The sequence below is a fragment of the Panicum virgatum genome, chromosome 8N (genome assembly GCF_016808335.1).
Source record: "Panicum virgatum strain AP13 chromosome 8N, P.virgatum_v5, whole genome shotgun sequence".
Lineage (NCBI taxonomy): Eukaryota > Viridiplantae > Streptophyta > Magnoliopsida > Poales > Poaceae > Panicum > Panicum virgatum.
Genome location: NC_053152.1, coordinates 14808438 through 14814000, shown reverse-complemented (window position 1 = coordinate 14814000; position 5563 = coordinate 14808438). Strand labels below are relative to the sequence as shown.

Genomic DNA, 5563 nt, shown 5'->3' with positions numbered 1-5563 from the left:
CACTGCCGCACCTCCATCCACCAGCATCTTTGTGATCGGCTTGCCGTTGACAAACCCCTTCAGGAATAAAGCTTTAAGACGCTGGCGCTTGTCATCCTCTGGCTTTTCGAACATGGCCGGTACTGGCTCTAAAGCCAATTGGGCCATCGCCTCCTCTAACTCTGGCTTTTCACTGTCATCAGCAGGTGCCATAAACTCCCTTGGCATCATGAAGGCCATGTATACCGGTGCAGCCGATGAGCAAGGATCTTGCTTGTCATCGGCTTTTGGCTTGACGCACCGGACTTGTGACTTGACTCCTTTCTTGTCAAGAGTTTGCTTCTGTTCTTCTTCTATTATTTCTAGCTGGCGCAGTCTCTGAACACGCCTCTTCTGAGATCTGGTCAAACCTGTAGGGCACCATCGAGGCTGACTGGCTTGATGTACAAATGGTTCTTTTTCAGGATCTCTGCACATCGGCTGATCATCAGATACCCTGTCATCGGCCATTTTCTCTAGCCGATCATGTGCAGGTACCCTGTCTCTAGAAGGATCGCGAAGCATAACTTTGCCCCCCAGCCGATCATGCACAGACACTTTGCCCCCCAGCCGATCGTGTACAGGGGTACGCTGTTGACGGCCATAAATTCACATTCTAGCCGTCAACTTCTCGGGAATAAAATGAGCTTTACAGCATGTTCCAGTCATATTTTATTTATTTCTAACGGGTTCCACAAGTTTTGGATGAGTTTTGATTTCAGGAACAAGTGTACCAAAATTGAGCAGAATTGGGCAAAAACCCAAGCCGACCGGCCTCTCTTAGGTCAGCCACCTAGACACCTCTGAAGATAGGGCCCCGTCTTTGATCTAGGGGCAATGTGACACACTCACAATGCCTCTGAGTTGTGGATTGGGTGTCGGTTTGATCAAGTGGACCGAAAGGCTTGCACAAAGATCAAAGGTCCCGTAACTCAGTACAAACTCGTGTCCAGATCATCGATCAACCACTCAGGCAAGATCACAAGTGTGCAAGGGAATCGTCGGCGCAATGGAGAGCCGAGATGGGTCAGAGGGAGGCCGGCCGGCCTCCCCTAGGCTGGCCGGCCTACAACTTCACGCGTGATCAGGGACGTCCACGCAAAGGCGGTGGCCAGATGGCCACATCCCCAGGCTGGCCGGCCTAGGGGAGGCTGGACGGCCCCACTTTGCAGCCCCTCAAGCCCTGGCTTCGCGTGGAAGACAAGCACACCAACCTTACCTACTTACAACTGACGCCAACTGCTTTACCGGCCAGGAACCGACCTTGGAAGCCTATAAATAGAGAACCCATCCATCACATGTAACACACACCATTGGAGCTCTTCTCTCTCCACTTTACTTTCTAGAGTAGGTTAGTAGCTTGGGAGTCAGAGTCGAGTCGAGCTTGCTCGGGATTCCGGAGTCAACAGAAGTCTGGTATAGCTCTTGTATCTTTCTTTTGACATTATCAATATAAGTTATCTTCTTTACTTTTCTAAGTCAGCTTTACTTTCCGCTGTCTTTTATCTTCTCGAGTCTGAGTGTTTAGCTCGAGCGCGAAAGTTTTCCATTAGCATAGGCTAAGTTATCTCTCTAGTAGTTGGGATCTTATCTTGCGGGTTTTCTCGCCCGAACTAGAGTATCTCAAGTTAGTGCTCTAGGTTGAGGGGGATTTCTCTTGAAGGCCTCGAGAGAAATCCTAACACCGAGTGCAAACGTGGTGTCTGACCTTAGTGTTAGCTAGAAAGTGTGTTCCACCCCACGGAACCGTTGTGGTTGGCAGTAGGTAGTGACAGCCCTATCCGTCCCTTGTAGTCCACCATGTTCGGGTGTTTTCATAGCAGTAGTGCAGGTTGCCGTTGGACTCCCCTCTGAAGTCCTTAACTCTTCCAGCCGCGAAGTAAGCTTTGCTTTCCCGAAGACTAGTTAGGTGTTTAGTCTGATCTAGAGAGACTAGCTCGATAGTTCAGAAGTGTATCAGGTGTCTTATCTCGCTCGTTGTCCTCCCAGTTGCTACCACTCTAAGGAGTTGAACCTCCGTGTGTCACCCGGTCATTATCTGGCCATTTATCTTATCTATCTATCTGGCTTGCCCCTGTCTAGTTAGTCTATTGATTGAGCTAGTACGGTTATCACTTGATTTATTATACTCTTTACCATAGTGCTTCCCTGAGGAAAAATACGATACCCTGGAATACTCCAAGGTGAAGTGCTACAGCGGTGATTCTGTGCGCTTGCGGAATATCTTTTCTGTTGGGCATAAGAAACACCAACAAGCATTTCTGGCGCCGTTGCTGGAGAATCAATTGGCTAAAGATATCGTAGATAGTTTGATAAAGTTTAATAGTTTGTCACCACTAACCCAAATCCAGAAAGAATTGGGAGAATCATGAGACGCCGCGTCGTCCCAGCACAGAAGAGACTCACTTGGCCCCAAGGTTCCTCGTCCACTTTAGCCTCCTCATCCATGGCTCAGAAGACTCATCGTTAGTTCTTTGCCCCATCCAGTAGCCACATCCCTACTGGATTGAACCAAAACCAAGCCGGCGATGATGGCTTTGAGCTGAAGACTGGATTGGTGAACATGGTCCAGGCAAGTCCGTTCTACGAAAAGGCATCCGAGGATGCCAACGCCCATGTCCAGAACTTCTTGGAGGTGAGGAACACCATCAACCCCAAAGGAACTACACTGGATATTGTCCGCCTTCAACTGTTTCCATTCTCACTACTCGGGAAGGCCAAGACGTGGTTCTATTCCAACAAGGAAGCTTTCACAACATGGGAAGCTTATTCGAATGCATTCCTAGCAAAGTACTTTTCAGTGGGCAAGACCAATGCCCTTCGGAACAGGATCACCAAAATTCAACAATTACCGGATGAGACTATCCCAGAAGTCTGGGAACGTCTCCAGGAGTACATTCAAGCATGCCCACATCAAGGCATAGAAGAGTGGCTGATTATTTAGAACTTCTTCTATGGCCTGAATCATCAAGCTCAGGACCACGTCGACACAGCAGTGGGTGGTTCCTTCCTTTCTCTCGACGTTGCGAGAGCAAAGACGCTGATTTACAAGATAGCTTCCAACCAGAGTTGAAAAGGAGAAAGGCAGCCAGCCCGTCCCAGGGGCATGCATCAGATCGACAGTGTCGACATGTTAGCTGCCAAGATGGAACTTTTGATAAAGAAGCTAGAATCTCCGCATCAGGAGGTTAATCAGGTTTCAGAGTCTCGGATGACATGTGAAACATGTGGCGAGACTGGGCACTTAGGCAACTCACGCCCATTAACTCAGGAGGACGCAAACTTCGTTGGGAGAAACAACAATCCCAACTCGGGATTTCATCCTCAGCAGGGTTGTAACTCCAAGCCCAACCTCCCCTTCGGTCAACAACAAGGTATGAATTTTAATAACAATTTTCAACCTAGATTAAAAGACCTAGTGTACGGCCAGAAACAAATAAATGACAACATTAGTAAGAAATTTCTTGCTAATGACAAGATCTTAGAGTCCATGCCTGCACAGCTAGAGAGATTTAATTTTATTATTAAAAACCTCCATGCCTGCACAGCTAGAGGGATTTTATTCTGTTATTAAAAGCCAACTGAGCTTTAACAAGATGATAGAAACTCAAGTAGCTCAGCTTGCATCTTCTTGTCCTAACATTAACATGGGGAAATTGCCCTGGCAACCAGAAGTAACCCCGAAAGAAAATATTAGTGCGGTGACTACGCGTGGTGGTAAGACCACGCGAGAGCCACCTTTTTCACAGGATGCAAGAAGTCAGCAGAAGACCGTAACCGCTAGCCATACTGAAGTTGATGACGAAATTGAGGAGGAGGCCGTCGAATCCAACACTTCTGCTACCCAGGAAGACCCCGCGGAATCCCCTAGAACTTCACGGGACTATCACGACACAACTGCCTTACTGTTTCCAGAGCAGATAAGGAAGCCGGTGGCCGACGAACAATTCGGCAAGTTCGTCGAGGTAATAAAGAAGTTGTAGGTAAATATACCACTTCTTGACGCTATGCAGGTACCCACGTATGCCAAGTATATCAAGGATATTCTTGGAAACAAGTGGACGCTGCCCACCACCGAGGTCGTGCAGTTAACAGAAGAGTGTAGCGCTGCTATACTCGATCCTCTCCTGTTGAAGAAGAAGGACCCAGGCTACCCTACCATCACGTGCTCGATTGGGGCCCAGCACTTTTCGAACACCCTCTGCGACTTGGGAGCAAGCGTCAGTGTCATGTCAAAGGTAGTTTATGACAAACTTAACCATCATGCACTTGCCCCTACTGCCATGTGTTTGCAGCTAGCGGACCAAACAATTCACTACCCCGCGGGAATAGCAGAGAACATTCCGGTTAAAATCCGGAATTTCTTCATTCCCGTTGACTTCATCATGCTCAACATGGAAGTCGACACCAAGACGCCTCTCATACTAGGCAGGCCGTTCTTGAGTACAGCAAACGCCCACATCAATGTGGGAGCTGGAGAAATCTAGCTTAACATCAACGGTCAGAAGGAGAAGTTCGCCTTCAAACCGAAGGTCGAACAATGCTCACAAGTCAAGGAGGTCCACCGGAAAAAGAAACCCGAGAAAAAGACAAAGAAACCATCGCTTCCGAACATCGAAGCGCTCATTGAATTCATAGAGAGTCTGCGGATTCAGGATGAGTTAAGAATTCAGGAGGAAGCAAAGCAAATCAAGCTTCACAATCAAAGGAATGTGAAATGAAGAAGCCAACGTAGGAAATTTCTGGAGTCATAGAAGCCAAAGGTCGAAACACCACCCACGCCCAAGAAAGTGTGGTGGAAAAAAGTGTCATCGCCAAAGACTCCATCCAACGATGATAGTCAAACCAAAGAAATGGAGAGTCCGGCTCCAGACTCAAAACCCGAGCCCTCGCTAGGAGGTACGTGGCACATATCCATCATTTCATTGCATATAGGATAGTTTAAATTTTCTCTTGCATAAATCTCATTTCACCCTTGCATAAACATGTTTGAATTCCAACCAATGCATGTTTAAACTTTGAAAGTTTGCATTCAAAGAACTTCACAGAAAAATTTCAAAAAAGGGGGAGCACTGAAGCAAAGTCAAAAGGGGGGAGCACTGAACATGCAGGGGGCAGGCCGCGCAGCCCCATACAGGCCGGCCGGCTCCTCCCCTCCGTTCATGTCCCATCACCACCGACGGGGAGCATCTCACCTGCAGGGCTAGGAGCGTAGGCCGTCGTCGTGGCTCGCCAACCGCCACTCAGAGGCCGACTGGCCTGCCCCTGGCCGGCCAGTCTGGCCCTAGCGATGGGCTATGTTGACGCTCCTTAGAGCCCCAATTTACGTACCGCAAGAGCACGGATCGTGTAGCTTTTCCCTTAGAGTATTCCCCCAAGGTTTATCAATCCATGGAACAAGCGTTATACTATGCTTAACTAAGCACTAATGACATTGGTAAAAGATCTATATTGAGTGATTGAGTGTGAAATAGATCTAATCTAACTAATCTAATCTAATCTAGACTAGTGAAGCAATGATAGGTGTGTGCACAAGATATGAAGA

At 48.0% G+C, this 5563-nt stretch overlaps 1 non-coding gene across 1 annotated transcript; it reads right to left on the bottom strand.

Annotated features, from left to right (window-relative positions):
- Positions 1 to 2833: 2833 nt before the first annotated feature.
- On the bottom strand, positions 2834 to 2940 carry LOC120687068. The gene has a single exon (XR_005680568.1). It is a non-coding gene; the product is annotated as a small nucleolar RNA R71 (small nucleolar RNA).
- Between the last annotated feature and the right edge of the window lie 2623 nt (positions 2941 to 5563).